At 37.9% G+C, this 16223-nt stretch overlaps 1 protein-coding gene across 6 annotated transcripts in view; it reads right to left on the reverse strand.

The window, feature by feature from the left end:
* Positions 1–16223, reverse strand: part of LOC132095525 (beta-1,3-galactosyltransferase 1-like) — a 185502-nt gene that overhangs the window by 98696 nt on the left and 70583 nt on the right. Inside the window, exon 1 of one of the 6 annotated variants that reach the window (XM_059500609.1) lies at positions 6727–6808. The exons of 4 other annotated variants lie outside the window; for them this stretch is intronic. The gene's annotated coding sequence lies outside the window, so the exon portion shown is untranslated. Of the gene's footprint in view, positions 1–6726; positions 6809–16223 lie in introns of those variants that run through there. One more of the 6 variants, XM_059500607.1, reaches the window with a different exon arrangement.

The raw sequence follows: 16223 nt of genomic DNA on the forward strand, positions 1-16223 counted from the left end.
ATAAAACATTTATAAAAAGGACAAGAGCACAAAAAATTACTAAAGTAGTTAATTTGAATAAACTAAAATTAACATGAACACTTCTAAATAATACTAAAATTCTAATTATAAAGAGTTTTAGTAGACAAGAAAGTGTGTATAACCCCATAAACAACATATCGAAAGAGAAAATATTGAAAAGAAAGTCGCTCATTTAAGCCATCAGTGCTCGCACATTTATAGTTAAGTAAGTGCAAATACAACTTTAACCTGTCGATGGCGCTAGTGAGTTTAATAGGCCAATCCTAAGATTTTATAGATAGAAGCACAAACCCTCCTTAACCTCTATGCCAAATTTCACGAATTTCTGCCATATGGTTCTAGAGGCTACCATACAAAACTGTTGGACAGTGTTTTCTCTACTTCCTGTTGGCCTTCTGTAGCAAATTGTAGCTCCGTGTATTTTTTTCTCTAGAATCTTTATCTTACTATCACTCTCTGTTTTTTAAAGTGGTAAAATATAACTTAATTCACACCATATTTCTGATATTATCGATCAATCTTATCAGATTAACTTTGATCGTTCACTTTTATTTTATTTCCGTGAGTGCAGTACACCTGCAAAGCGTTAGCACTCGTTAGCCTGTCATTAGCGTTTTCATTCGAACCTATCGCTGTTTTCTTTTCTCCTCTCCCTCGCTCCAGTTTTTCACAAGTTCATCAAACAACCGCAGTAAGAATTTTCATCAAGCACGGTGAGTAATGGCTTCTCCTATCATTGTTTCTTGCACCTCTTGCCACATGTACAGTTTATCTATCTCTGTCGCAGATGAGGGATTCACATGTGATAAATGCAGGGAAATAGTTAGGCTGACAGAGAAGATTTCAGAATTAGAGACACGCATCCAAACTTTAATTGAGGACAGTAAAAATGTTAGGGCTCTAGATACGGCTTTGGATGCGTCTAGCTCAAGGATTCCTGTACATTGTTCGGTTCCCGGAAACAGAGCCCCAGCAGCAGGGCAACTGGGTGACGGTGAGGCAGCGTAGTCGTGGGTCAAAACACCGCTCTTCTGTTCCGATCAAAACATTAAACAGGTTCTCCCCACTCAGTGATGCACTCACTGAGAAACCTGATGAAAGTGTTCTAGTTATTGGTGATTCTATTGTACGGAACGTGAATATAGAGACACCAGCCACCATAGTCAAATGTTTACCGGGAGCCAGAGCACCTGACATCTTGGCAAATTTAAAAGTGCTGGCTAATGCTAAACGTAAATACAGTAAGATTGTTATTCATGCCGGCGCTAATGATGTTCGACTTCGCCAGTCGGAGATCACTAAAAATAACATTAAAGAGGTGTGTGAACTTGCAAGCACGATGTCAGACACTGTAATATGCTCTGGTCCCCTCCCTGCTTACCGTGGTGATGAGATGCATAGCAGATTTTCATCACTCAATGGCTGGATGTCTAAGTGGTGCCCACAGAATAACATAGGTTTCATAGACAATTGGACGAGCTTTTGGGGCAGACCTGACCTGTTTAAAAGAGATGGTCTTCATCCCTCCTGGGGTGGTGCCACTCTTCTCTCTAGAAATATGGCAAATAGTCTTAGTGTTTATACTTGACTAACTGGGGCCCAGGTCAGGAAGCAGACAGACTGGCTAAACCGACCGTCTGCTAGCTGCCTCCCGTCACAGAGGTCAGTTAATTCTCAGCACATAGAGACTCTTTCACCTAGATATCACACTATAGAGACTGTGTCTGTTCCCCGAATTAGAAAATACAAAAAACGTCCAAACCAAGTTAAGATTAACATTTTAATTGAGGTTCAACAAATAAAAAACAGAAGCAATATGGATAAACAAATGATAAAGCTTGGCTTATTGAATATCAGATCCCTTTCTACGAAAACACTTTTTGTAAATAATATGATCACTGATCATAATATAGATGTACTCTGTTTGACAGAAACCTGGCTAAAACCTGATGATTACATTATTTTAAATGAGTCCACCCCCCAAGATTACTGTTATAAACATGAGCCACGTCTAAAAGGCAAAGGTGGAGGTGTTGCTTCAATTTATAACAACGTTTTCAGGTTTTCTCAGAGGGCAGGCTACAAGTATAACTCGTTTGAAGTAATGGTACTTCATATAACATTATCCAAAGAAACAAATGTTAATGATAAATCCCCTGTTATGTTTGTACTGGCTACTGTATACAGGCCACCAGGGCACCATACAGACTTTATTAAAGAGTTTGGTGATTTTACATCCGAGTTAGTTCTGGCTGCAGATAAAGTTTTAATAGTTGGTGATTTTAATATCCATGTTGATAATGAAAACGATGCATTGGGATCAGCATTTATAGACATTCTGAACTCTATTGGTGTTAGACAACACGTTTCAGGACCTACTCATTGTCGAAATCATACTCTAGATTTAATACTGTCACATGGAATTGATGTTGATGGTGTTGAAATTATTCAGCCAAGTGATGATATCTCAGATCATTATTTAGTTCTTTGCAAAATTCATATAGCCAAAATTGTAAATTCTACTTCTTGTTACAAGTATGGAAGAACCATCACTTCTAACACAAAAGTTATCTTCCTGATGTATCCAAATTCCTTAGCATATCCAAAACCTCAGAACAACTTGATGATGTAACAGAAACTATGGACTCTCTCTTTTCTAGCACTTTAAATAAAGTTGCTCCTTTACGCTTAAGGAAGGTTAAGGAAAACAGTTTGACACCATGGTATAATGAGCATACTCGCACCCTAAAGAGAGCAGCCCGAAAAATGGAGCGCAGCTGGAGGAAAACAAAACTAGAGGTATTTCGTATTGCTTGGCGGGAAAATAACATATCCTACAGAAAAGCATTAAAAACTGCTAGATCCGATTACTTTTCTTCTCTTTTAGAAGAAAACAAACATAACCCCAGGTATTTATTCAATACAGTGGCTAAATTAACGAAAAATAAAGCCTCAACAAGTGTTGACATTTCCCAACACCACAGCAGTAATGACTTTATGAACTACTTTACTTCTAAAATCGATACTATTAGAGATAAAATTGCAACCATTCAGCCGTCAGCTACAGTATCACATCAGACAGTGCACTATAGACCCCCTGAGGAACAGTTCCACTCATTCTCTACCATAGGAGAGGAAGAATTGTATAAACTTGTTAAATCATCTAAACCAACAACATGTATGTTAGACCCTATACCATCTAAGCTCCTGAAAGAGGTGCTTCCAGAAGTCATAGATCCTCTTCTGACTATTATTAATTCCTCATTGTCATTAGGACATGTCCCCAAAACCTTCAAACTGGCTGTTATTAAGCCTCTCATCAAAAAACCACAACTTGACCCCAAAGAACTAGTTAATTATAGACCAATCTCGAATCTCCCTTTTCTGTCCAAGATACTAGAAAAGGTGGTATCCACACAATTATATTCCTTCTTAGAGAAAAATGGTATATGTGAGGATTTCCAGTCAGGATTTAGACCGTATCATAGTACTGAGACTGCTCTTCTTAGAGTTACAAATGATCTGCTCTTATCATCTGATCGTGGGTGTATCTCTCTATTAGTTTTATTGGATCTTAGTGCTGCGTTTGACACAATTGACCACAACATTCTTTTGCATAGACTTGAATACTTTGTTGGCATCAGTGGAAGTGCATTAGCATGGTTTAAATCGTACTTATATGACAGCCATCAGTTCGTAGCAGTGAATGAAGATGTATCCTAACGATCACAAGTGCAGTATGGAGTACCTCAAGGCTCAGTACTAGGGCCGCTACTCTTCACGCTTTATATGTTACCCTTGGGAGATATCATCAGGAAACATGGTGTTAGCTTTCACTGTTATGCTGATGATACTCAGCTCTATATTTCTTCGCAGCCCGGTGAAACACACCAATTTGAAAAACTAATGGATTGCATAGTCGATATAAAAAACTGGATGACGAGTAATTTCTTACTGCTAAATTCTGAAAAAACAGAGGTGTTAATTATAGGACCTAAAAACTCTGCTTGTAATAACCTAGAACACTGTCTAAGACTTGATGGTTGCTCTGTCAATTCTTCGTCATCAGTTAGGAACCTAGGTGTGCTATTTGATCGCAATCTTTCCTTAGAAAGCCACGTTTCTAGCATTTATAAAACTGCATTTTTCCATCTCAAAAATATATCTAAATTACGGCCTATGCTCTCAATGTCAAATGCAGAAATGTTAATCCATGCATTTATGACCTCAAGGTTAGATTATTGTAATGCTTTATTGGGTGGTTGTTCTGCACGCTTAGTAAACAAACTACAGCTAGTCCAAAATGCAGCAGCAAGAGTTCTTACTAGAACCAGGAAGTATGACCATATTAGCCCGGTCCTGTCAACACTGCACTGGCTCCCTATCAAGCATCGCATAGATTTTAAAATATTGCTTATTACTTATAAAGCCCTGAATGGTTTAGCACCTCAGTATTTGAATGAGCTCCTTTTACATTATAATCCTCTACGTCCGCTACGTTCTCAAAACTCAGGCAATTTGATAATACCTAGAATATCAAAATCAACTGCAGGCGGCAGATCCTTTTCCTATTTGGCGCCCAAACTCTGGAATAACCTACCTAACATTGTTTTGGAGTCAGACACACTCTTGCAGTTTAAATCTAGATTAAAGACCCATCTCTTTAACCTGGCATACACATAACATACTAATATGCTTTTATTATCCAAATCCGTTAAAGGATTTTTAGGCTGCATTAATTAGGTAAACCGGAACCGGAAACACTTCCCATAACACCCTATGTACTTGCTACATCATTAGAAGAATGGCATCTACGCTAATATTTGTCTGTTTCTCTCTTGTTCCGAGGTCACCGTGGCCACCAGATCCAGTACGTATCCAGACCAGATGGTGGATCAGCACCTAGAAAGGACCTCTACATCCCTGAAAGACAGCGGAGACCAGGACAACTAGAGCCCCAGATACAGATCCCCTGTAAAGACCTTGTCTCAGAGGAGCACCAGGACAAGACCACAGGAAACAGATGATTCTTCTGCACAATCTGACTTTGCTGCAGCCTGGAATTGAAATACTGGTTTCGTCTGGTCAGAGGAGAACTGGCCCCCCAACTGAGCCTGGTTTCTCCCAAGGTTTTTTTCTCCATTCTGTCACCGATGGAGTTTCGGTTCCTTGCCGCTGTCGCCTCTGGCTTGCTTAGTTGGGGACACTTCATCTACAGCGATATCGTTGACTTGATTGCAAATAAATGCACAGACACTATTTAACTGAACAGAGATGACATAACTGAATCCAATGATGAACTGCCTTTAACTATCATTTTTGCATTATTGACACTGTTTTCCTAATGAATGTTGTTCAGTTGCTTTGACGCAATGTATTTTGTTTAAAGCGCTATGTAAATAAAGGTGACATTGACATTGACAAAAGCACATACCTAATAAAAGTGAATATAGAATACAGCCTCTAAAGCTAACAAACATGGGCCATAAGCCACAAAGCTCATGGAAGGTCATGGGATCTTTGGGAAAATTCACTTGCTTATCTCACATGAATTTGTTCTAGATCATTAGACATGATGTAATAGTGCTTTGTCAGTTTCATTAAGATGTCCCTTCATGCAAAAAGTCACTGACTGACAGAGCAGCGAAGCAGCAAGGCCTTTATTTTCTCCTCGTATCATGCAATTCATTTCGCCTTGTTTGTTCCTCCCGTCTTTTAAGCATGAAAATATGATGAGCGCAGCTACAGACACCTACAGCTACAGCACCTCTCCAGATGATTACAGTGATGATGGAGACGAACATCCTTCTGATGGGGCCCTCACTCAAAACAAAGTACAATACATCTGATTCGGCTGGCAAATCAAATATTCATGACCTCATTATAGACTTTATTTAGTTGATTCTGCTCGAATCCTATTAATCCTACTTGGTGCAAAGGCGCAGTGAACAGCAGCTACAGCAATAATTTAGTGTTAATTAATATGGTATTCATGATCCACTTCCCCATTAAGTCTAATTTGGCTCATTCCGGGGTCTGAGTTTTGCACACAGCTTAATTTCAATGCCTCGTCTCGGGCATCGGTATGCATTTCTGGGTTTCCGCCGATGTAAATGTCAGACTTACTGATGCTTGCTATTTCACAGGAAATTAGAGCTCTGCGATTCTTGTTGCAGAAAGGTCAGATAGAATCTTCTCTAATGAAACAGTTTTGACCTGATTAATACATCTCTGCCTGCGACGGAGAAAACATGCACATTATAGCGCCGTAACAGCCTCTTCTCTAGATAGAGCGACACATCCGGGCTAATGTGCATTGATCATTTCGCAATCAGTGAAGAGAAGAAGAGTCTTTGTTTTCCAACACCCCTGTCCTCATCCATAAAATCCTCTGCGCTCATTTGTAAACAAACTGTCATTTGAAATGATGAATGTGTTTCATTTCCTCCAATCTTTGAGAGAGAAAACCGGACCTGATGAAAATGTACTTTGAAAACCGAAGCGCTACGCTTCTCTGTATGAGCATCGCCAGCTCCATGGTGACAGATATTAACCAAGCAAAGAATTAGGAGAGTGAAATATTCATTCTTTTCCAAACTTGGCTAAGATGGAGAGTTATTGTAGAGATATTAATTGCTCGTGACAGCTGATGTCTGGTGGCATGGAACTGCAGGGTAATTAAGGAGGTAGATTAATCATATTTACCGTTCCAGTGGTATCTAAGTGACAGGCCAGAGATAGGCAGACATTCCCCACCGAGATGAAATCGGCTCTTAAACTGCTTACAGGCTCCTAGCTGGAATACACAATGGGCCTGAATGTCACATCAATGATGGCAACATCACATACGCTCAGATAGAAGCACTTGGATGTAAAACGACTGTGCGAGGAAAGTCGTTTAGTGGATTGCTTTGCCATAAAAGACTATTAAACATGCAAGATTTATTCGGCAGAAGTTTTTCTTCCTCCTTAAAAAGAAGAAAAAGCAGACATTTATGCAAAGCGATAATGCAGCCTAAATGATTGCAAATGCACTACAGAAAGCACAGAATTTGAGCAGGGAAAACTACAGTAGAGTTTGCATGAACACACAAACCTGATTAAATCATTTTTAACCACAATAAACACCGCCATTCTGCCAGAAACCAGACATGCTACTAATTAAAATGAACCCATACACTCTTTATTTTTCAACGTTGAAGTTTGAAAAATGTTCAATCACATCAGACTCGTTGAAAACCTTTTAGTTTCCAGTACTTGCTGACTTGGTCTCAAACATCAGGTCCATAACCACCATAGACATGAGGGGGACGAGTCCCTCCCCAATACTTGGAAATGACTAAACTGTCCTCCCAGTAGTTTAAATTCTTGCGCTGATCTTCTTTCCTCCATTACTCAGTGTTCTTGTTATTAGGATGACAAAAAGGTTTAAAAGTGACATATTCAGCCTGGTGATGGCCAATCAAATCAAAGTAGGTGAGTAGGCATTGATGCAAACTACTGTTTTTCTCAAATATGGCCATTTTGAGAGAGAGAGAGAGAGAGAGAGAGAGAGAGAGAGAGAGAGAGAGAGAGAGAAGTTGTATGTGTGAATTAACTGCATCTAAGCATATCTCTCTACAAACAATCTTTGTTACCCAATCATTTGTGGGTGAACTATCCCTTTGATAGAACAAAAATAATCAATACTTAAATCGCTACATTGAGTGTTGCAGCACTGATATATGTGCTAGACAACACTATACAATAGATACAACACACTAGATCTAAAATCTGGAGAATCACTGTATCATCATTTTAAATCGTTCCTTTGATTTGATCTGAAAAAATCCAATATTCCTGACTTTAACACTCATTCAGTTCTTTCCCATGACAAAAGTCTGGATACCCTTGACTTGCGGTTCTGCATTGCACAGCTGGCTCCACGGTTTTGCACATCACTCAAATTAGAAGTGAATTTAAGGATTTTCTATCCAAACAAAAAGCCGATCCTCTGAAAGTCAAAACGGAGAGGATGGATGTCGTTTTATATTGAAACAGACAAGCCATCTGTGGTTATGATTATAAAATAGTGAATTCACAGGTGAAAAATTGTGTTAGCATGAAATAAAGTAAGTGCAGCTAACAGGTCTACATAAGAAGTAAAAGCAGTGTGATACTCTTTTATAAATATCCAAGAAATTCCCTCATGTCTCTTCTGCCTCAGCTGAAATGTTTTGCAGTTTGTTACTCTCTAAATAATACAATAATCTTTCTGTGATGACATGCCACATTTCTTGTAAACGGTTGTGAACCTCACATCTACAAACCTTTTTAAATGTTAAATACAGTTATACAGTACGCCAAAAAGGAAAGAAATCAATGTGTATCCAACAGACAAGCTAACAGTCAAAAGTCTGGCTGCACGAGAAAAAGCATATTAATAAAAAAGATGTTGAAAATAGGAAGAGATAGATAACAGACGGCGAGAAGAAACTCCATGATGAAGGCATCAGAGAAGGACAGAAAGAACAAGAGTGACTGAAAAGAGGAAAAGCAACAGTACAGGAAGGAAAGGAGAGCTCATTTAAAAGAAGCATGACTCAGACTGCATGTAGGTGCTGGATGGCACACCTGCTCTCAGCTACACAATTACTCCATTTTCTGCAGTCAGAGCATGAGTCTGGTGACAGATGGACAGTGATACAGCTGGACGATGATGGGATGTCTGTCAGAGCAAAGGGGATCCACATATGGGCACTGGAGCAATAATTGAGAGTCGTTTCCATGTTTGTTCATGTTCCAGCCTGCAGCTCATGCACTGGTACAGTACCTGATGATGGACAGTATGACTTATGTAATATATCACGGTACACTGTCAGAAAAAAAGTCCAAAAGCTGCCTGTGATTGGTACCCATTTTAAAGGTACTAATATGTTACTTTTAGGGGTACACAAATATATTTTACTTTATCCATTAATTATTATTTCATGTAAATGAGGTTCTTTCAAAAATCTATTTATTAAAATTCCTGAAAAGACATCAAGATTTACACAAAAATATGGAGCAGCACAAGTGTTTTCAACATTGATAATAATAACAAATGTTTCTGAGCAGTAAACCAGCATATTAGAATGATGTCTGAAGGAGCTTGTGACACTGAAGAATGGAGTAATGATGCTGAAAACTAAGCATTGCATCACAGGAATAAATTAGATTTTAAAATATATTCAAATAGAAAACAGTTATTTTAATTTTGTAATAATATTTCACAATATTTACTGTTTTATCATATTTTTTATCAATTTAAATGCAGCCTTGGTGAGCAGAAGAGATGTCTTTCAAAAAAATGAACAATCTTATGAATGGAAGTGCTTACTGTAAAGTCAATGAGAAAATGGTTAAAATATTAAATAGCCAAAGTGGTTATTCCAGAGGCACAAAAATAGGGCATGCAACATAATAAAATATAACATAGAGAAGCAGAGTATTGCATTGCAGAATCATATCCGAGCTGTGACCTCCTGCTCCCTTTTTGCAAACCTCATGAAAAAAAAAAAAAAAAAAAAAACAACTAGACCTTTGTGGCTTTTAGTTCATGTCAGTAAGGTTGAGGTCATCTAAATGCTAATGCACTCAACAAAAGTTAATAAATACGCATTAAAAATGTGCAATGTTTCTCTTCTGGAAAATGGCTCATCATTTACCTGATGGGTGAATACAACTTTTTGTCCAATCAAATGCTTATTTGAATAAGGAAGCCCCTCCCACTGATATCACCACCCAATCATCGATCACAACTGACAGGTAAACAAAAAACTATTGGCTATTGGTTATTTAAAAGTAGGTTTCTGACAAAACTTCCTAAAATACATCAAAACAGGGGAACTGCATTCGTCAGGCCTTTTCATCCAGCTGAGAGATGTTCGGCTGAGTAACTGTTCCTGGCAGGTAATGCTGGGACAGATCCAGCTTCATCATGTCCTATTTCCACAAACGTGTGTGCTTGTTGTTGCATTTAAGCTTTCTTGTCATGCATTATTAATCTGGCCTTTCTCTTACATTCAGAACCAAGGGAAAAGGGAGGAACAATGTGACATAAAATGCGTCTTTTCACAGTCAAAGGGACCAAACACAAATAATTAAAAAGACAATTACAGCATGAGCAATAACAAAACAGGTGGCCAATTATTTTGTCCTGCATTGTACAGAAACTTCTGTTTACATTTGGAAATAATTTGGATACTGGGTAATTGGGAACCATTGCAGAGAATACTGAAGTTGACAATAATGATGATGTGCTTCTTCTCTTGATTACGTGAGACGTCTAAGCACTTTAATAAAGCCTAATTACTATGATATTTATAAATCATTGCTGAGCAGACCTTTCATTCAATGTATCTCCAATCAAGCAATTACTGAATCTCGTCTAAGACGTCAGTACAATTTATTGCTAAACTAACTATATTAAACGATGCAGATGCTTGTTGGAACACAACAGTATCTTACTGAGACCATCATTTGTGCTTTTTAATGAAGATAGACAAAAATGCATCATGTATATGGAATGAACAAACAAACAAACAAAAAAATCTCCCCTAATATTGTCGGTTTCCTTAGTTTGCATTAACTCTAATGAGGAACAAACTATGCAAATGAGGATGGCAAAGCATCAGATAATTTAGTTTGAGAAATGTTTGAGTTTCTCTGATTTAATATCCTTGGCAAATCTAGAGTAAACACACTCCGAGACATTCATTTGAACACATTTTAGCCGGATGACCTATATTAAAAAAAAAATTGCAGTAAATAACCCACAATGCAATTCACTCAACTTGACCTTCCACTAAACCAGTGTTGTACACGACTCTCTCACCTCTCTACTACATAACTCACCAGGCAATACTTCTGATTTCAGAACAGGCACTGAAGAATAATTAATAAAGTTTGAGGGCAAACTGAATCTTGAAAAAGCACTGAAAGTGCTGGTAACTTAAAAAAAAATAAAAAAATGTTAAGCAATTTTTCCATATAATTGAATTGCAAATTATGGCAAATTCTGATGTTAATAATATTATTATTATTATTATTTATTTGTATTCATAGATTATTAATAGATATAATCATATTAAATATGATATTAAAAGATAACATGAAATTAGTAAATATCTAACAATTAAAAATAATTAATTTTTACTACTATTTGCATTAATATAAAAAAAAAGATAATTGCTTAAATAATAATAAGTATTATAATTATAATTAAAAACTAAATAATATTTTTTTAGCTCCATAATGATAACTTGACGCCACCCACTGAATTAAAAATAAAACAGGAGAAGGTCACATCTCTGCTAAATAAATAAATAATCAATCAATCAATCAATCAATCAATCAATCAATCACTCAATTCCTAGTGTTGCTCAAGGTTTTGTCTTGGGAATTAGCTTAATCAGAATGGTTGACTGGTTTTACAGCACTTTGCTTTCTTTGAGCTCTCACCATTAAACAGACAGTAAAAATCAGCATAGAGGTGATTAAAAAACTAGAGTTTACGAAATCAAACGTTTTTTTTTCCTTTAGACATTTGGCAAACGCACACACACAGCACAGTGAGCGCACAGCGAGCCGTTTGAGAGGAAGCCAATAGGAATATATCTTTAAAATTAGCAAGCACGCTTCAGGTCAGGGGTAAATGGACCAATCACAATCTGATTTGAATGCACTTTTTTCTTCTCAGTGAATAGGGTTGATTAGCGTCTCAGTGGCTAGGCTAATGCTCCTCATTAAGTGATCTAGACTACCCAATTTGCCATTACTGTGTTCATTAAAAGGAAATGAGGATGTTTTTTGTTTGCATGCTCTTCACACAGGCAGATGCCCACCTTCACACATCGGCCCTGACCATGTGCTTAGTCAAGGAAAAAAACAGCATTTAATCACAAATGGTATCCCTTACTAACAATTACTTCCTCAATTTAGACTGAGAAAATAATTTGCCATCTTAAATAAGCAATTACACAGATGCCCATAAGGGAAGAAAGTTCTGGATACCTAAACAAATCAAAATGACACAAGATGAACATAAGAGCTGTGGCTAGTTGTTCACAGCTGGGACGGACACTGAGTCCTCATTACTAACACTAGTAAGAATGCAAAATCGTTGTAAAAGTTACAAAGAAAGCACATAGTTAGAAAGTAAAATGCAAAACTGCTGTGATATAAAGATTAAGCAATACTGTGAATATTGCAGTGATTTTAATCCACTTTTTATTTAGACATTAAGGCCTGGTTTCACAAATGGGGCTTAGCTTAAGCCTGGCCCAGGTCTTATTGAAATTAAGATATTTAAGCAACTTTTACAAAAATTACTGGTTTTAAGTTATGTCAGAGCAAGATATTTTCCAGTTGAGATTGCTCAAATATGCATTTTAGTCTGGGAATAGCTTAAGCCTTATCTGTGAACCTGGGGGTAAGTCCCTTAAAAACGAATTATTCTTGTCTCACATCATAGAATGCAAAAATCACTTTTATAAGTGTTTGAACACAGTTGTGTGGCCACAATGTGTGAAAACAACCAGCTTATAATGGTAAAAATCCAGTCCAGTCCAATTCCAAAAAATCATAAACAGTTCCTGACTATGAAGACATGGTCGGTGAAAGTCCTGCCCATTTGTGATGCTGTTAGCATATACACAGCCGTGAGTGAGAAGCTGCGGTCTGCCATTACTGTTCTCTTGCTGTAGCTGCTGGAGGTACAATGTCAGCGCCAAAGAGCCATTAAAAGTGTGTGTGTTGGGATGCACCAACGAACATAGGAGTCTCCATAGACCACTGAGGACATGGTGGTTAACTTTCATTTTTGAAGGAAATTTCCCGGATAAATCCTATACATTGTGCTAAAACATTACACTGAACTTGACTGCATCAGAAACGAGTGCTGGAGTTGTGCAAAGATTGCTTCTGAAAGAGGGAGCGATACCAACGCTTTGTGCGCAAACATCCAGACTACAGACAAAGTCAGCATCACGGATCATATTCTGGGGACATCAAAGAATAATTTAAAATATTGTATCAATGCATTCTATGGCACCTTTAAATCCAATCACTCAAATTACTTCAGGAAGTGATCTGGGCCACATTCCAGACAAAACTGGACCTATGTAAATGCATCTGCTTGTTGAAACCAGACATGCAAAGTTTACTCCTCCTAAAATATTAAAATAACAAACGTGCAAGAGTGTTTTATAGGCTATATGGCATGTTATGGTCAAATATGACACTGCTAATTCAACAAGCATTACCTTGGATGAGTAGTGGATGAGTATCTCTTCAGCAAGTCCACATGTAAACTTCCATAAATTAAACTGAAAGACACAGACGTAAAACACAATCATCTACATGAAAGCATCTTTTCAGTGCTGATGCCACTCTTTTGTTATGGGAGAGAAAAGAGGACCAAAAGGCGAGACTCTCAATCACGGTCTTTTAATGTAAATGAGCCAGTCAAAGAATCAAAAGGAAACATAAATCCACTCCGGAGACAGAGGTATCAGTCAAACAGAAATATTCGCTCGTAAACCCTGAGCTTTAACTAAAGGTAGCAGATTAACAGGTTACTGGGATTCGGGATGAGCGGCAGCCGAGCCAGGTGCAGTGGGAGATTCCGACAGAGGGTACGGCGAGAGGCGAAGCCCGCAGAGAGCGTGGGTACCGTAGGCTGGATACCGCGTCCGTTCAGAACCACAGCGAGTTGGTAGAGCAAAGTAGGGAGCGTGAAGGGGAATGACTTCAAGACAAACCGCACAGGACAAGACAGGACAGGACAAACTTGATTCAGTAGGAAAGAGATGCGTCTTCAGCATTGATCGCTAGGAATAAACTGACAAAAGGGTTAATGAAAGCGGAGGTAGAAATAGCAGGAGGAATCAGGGAAAAGGGGAAACAGGTGGAAGGATTGGGTAAGTGGGAACAACTGGGACTAATGAAGTTAAAGTGATGGTGTAGAGAAAGAGTGTGCAGGATAAGCACAAGAGGGGGACAGAGAAAGGAAGAACCCGGATCATGACATCTTTCTCCTGTTGTGGTCTATGATCTTGAAATTAGCTGATAATGAATCAAATGCAGCGCCTATCTGTTGCTTTTGTTGACGTGAACTCCATTAATTTTGCATTTAGCGCAGCAATTGAAGATCGGATTTATATCCATTTTACTTAGACACATTCATGTGGCCAAGTGTTAATGGAAACATTTTAACAAAGATCAGATCAGTGAAAACGTATGAGTGACCAGGTATAAATAGGCCTCATATGCATGGTGTGTACGTATGTATGTGCTTAGATTAGAATTAAATTAGCTCAGATTTCCTAGGTAAACCAGCTGCACAGGCGTGCAAACCAGCATAAACTAGCCTGGACAGACATGGCGAATCGTGCTGTTCTAAGCAGATCTATTCAACACGAGAGACAGATTTCATCAGCATTTCTTATGACACTGGGGTGATGGATAACAGCAGGGAATGTTTGCAGCTCCTCACCGGGTCCTCAGCTAAATGCTCATACTATTTTCTCCACACGCTCTCCCTCTCTCCATCTCTCTCTCTCTCTCTCTCTCTCTCTCCAGTCTCCTCTTCCAAACAGACACCCTAATGGATGTGTGGCGTACACTGAAACATTGTTGACAGCTTCAGTATGCAATTAAGTCCTCAAAAACCAATTACATTCCTCAACAGCCCTCTTACGTACATTAACTTTGGGCTTTGACAAACACTGAGGAAGTTAACTTGTTGGCAGTGAAGTGCGAGACCTCAGAGGCCAGCAGAAAGCCAGCTAACAGGAAACATTCTCACAACTTTGACTAACATTCTTTAGGTTTCTTTAAGTAAGAAAGATCTGACTCTGGGCCGTTGAATTATTAGAAAATAATGAACGCCCGAGATTGTGATGCAGCCATGATGCGAAGCGAACGAGAGAGAGAGAGAGAGAGAGAGAGAGAGAGAGCGAGATTAAGCTTGTGAGTTACCTCTATGAGTCTGTCTCTCAAAATTGTTTGGCAGTAGCGTCTCTACCAACAGTGAAACTCTAAGTTTACTTTCTTCACGACCAGTGCCGTTGTTACCTCGCTTGTGAGAGATGTCATGTAGCTTTAAAGTTGCTAAACTATTTTACTGATAAAATCCCCAGAGTACCGTTAACAAGCATGTGCATGTTTCTGTACTGTTAGTTATGTAACATGTGCATCTGTGAGGGAGAGATAGAGTATGTGCTTATATAATAAAACGTAATTATGTGGCAAAACATGGAAATGAGCTGTCTTTTTTGTCATATTGCTTACTATATTTATTTGTCTGGCCAGTGTTGTTGTGGGTTTTGGTTATTGTGCTGTTGTAAGAGCTTTGAAATAACAGAAATCATTTGGGGAAGTGATATGGACATGTAATGTGGTCCAGAGCTGCCTGGAACTATGTTCACCGTGTGTTTTCCCTGAAAATAATTGCACACCTTAGAACATTCGTCAGCCAATCAGATTCAAGCATTCAACGGCCTCGTATTATAACTTACTTTAGGATAACAAACATTCTTCCACTGATATTAATAGAACGTTTGTTCAAAATGATCTGGTCTTTTAGTTGTGAATAGGTTTATACCTTTTTACTTCATTGTTGTATGTCTGTATTTATGTAGCACCGTGGTCCTGTGAGGGACGACATTTCATTCCACTGTATGTCCACACATGTAGCGGAATGACAATAAAGCTCAACTTGAACTTGAACTTTTATAATTTTCTTAAAACATTAGCACAATAATGTTATTTATGTTATGTTATGTTAATTTTTTTTTCAGAAATACATTAGTTGGATGCTTGTCTGACATATTTTAACTTTACTACTGTACTTGCTGCAGAACATTCATAGAACTTTCAAAAATAACATTCCCATTATGTTCGCAAAATGATCAAACGTACATCCACAATTAAACTAAGATTTAAACCATTTAATAAACTAGATGTTTTGAGCTAAAATTAGAAATATCAAAAGTGTTACAAAAACAAAAACAGCGGCTAACTAAAACTAAAGTATTGCCAATGCTGCATTTCTCATGTTTTAGCTTTAAGTTAAACTAAACCTAAAATTAAATACAAAAAAACATAGCCAAAAAACTAAAACACAATTAATTAAATGACAAAAACGTATGAAAAAAAAATGAAAATAACATCTAATTAAA

The sequence above is a fragment of the Carassius carassius genome, chromosome 19, assembly GCF_963082965.1.
Source record: "Carassius carassius chromosome 19, fCarCar2.1, whole genome shotgun sequence".
In the NCBI taxonomy this organism is placed as follows: domain Eukaryota; kingdom Metazoa; phylum Chordata; class Actinopteri; order Cypriniformes; family Cyprinidae; genus Carassius; species Carassius carassius.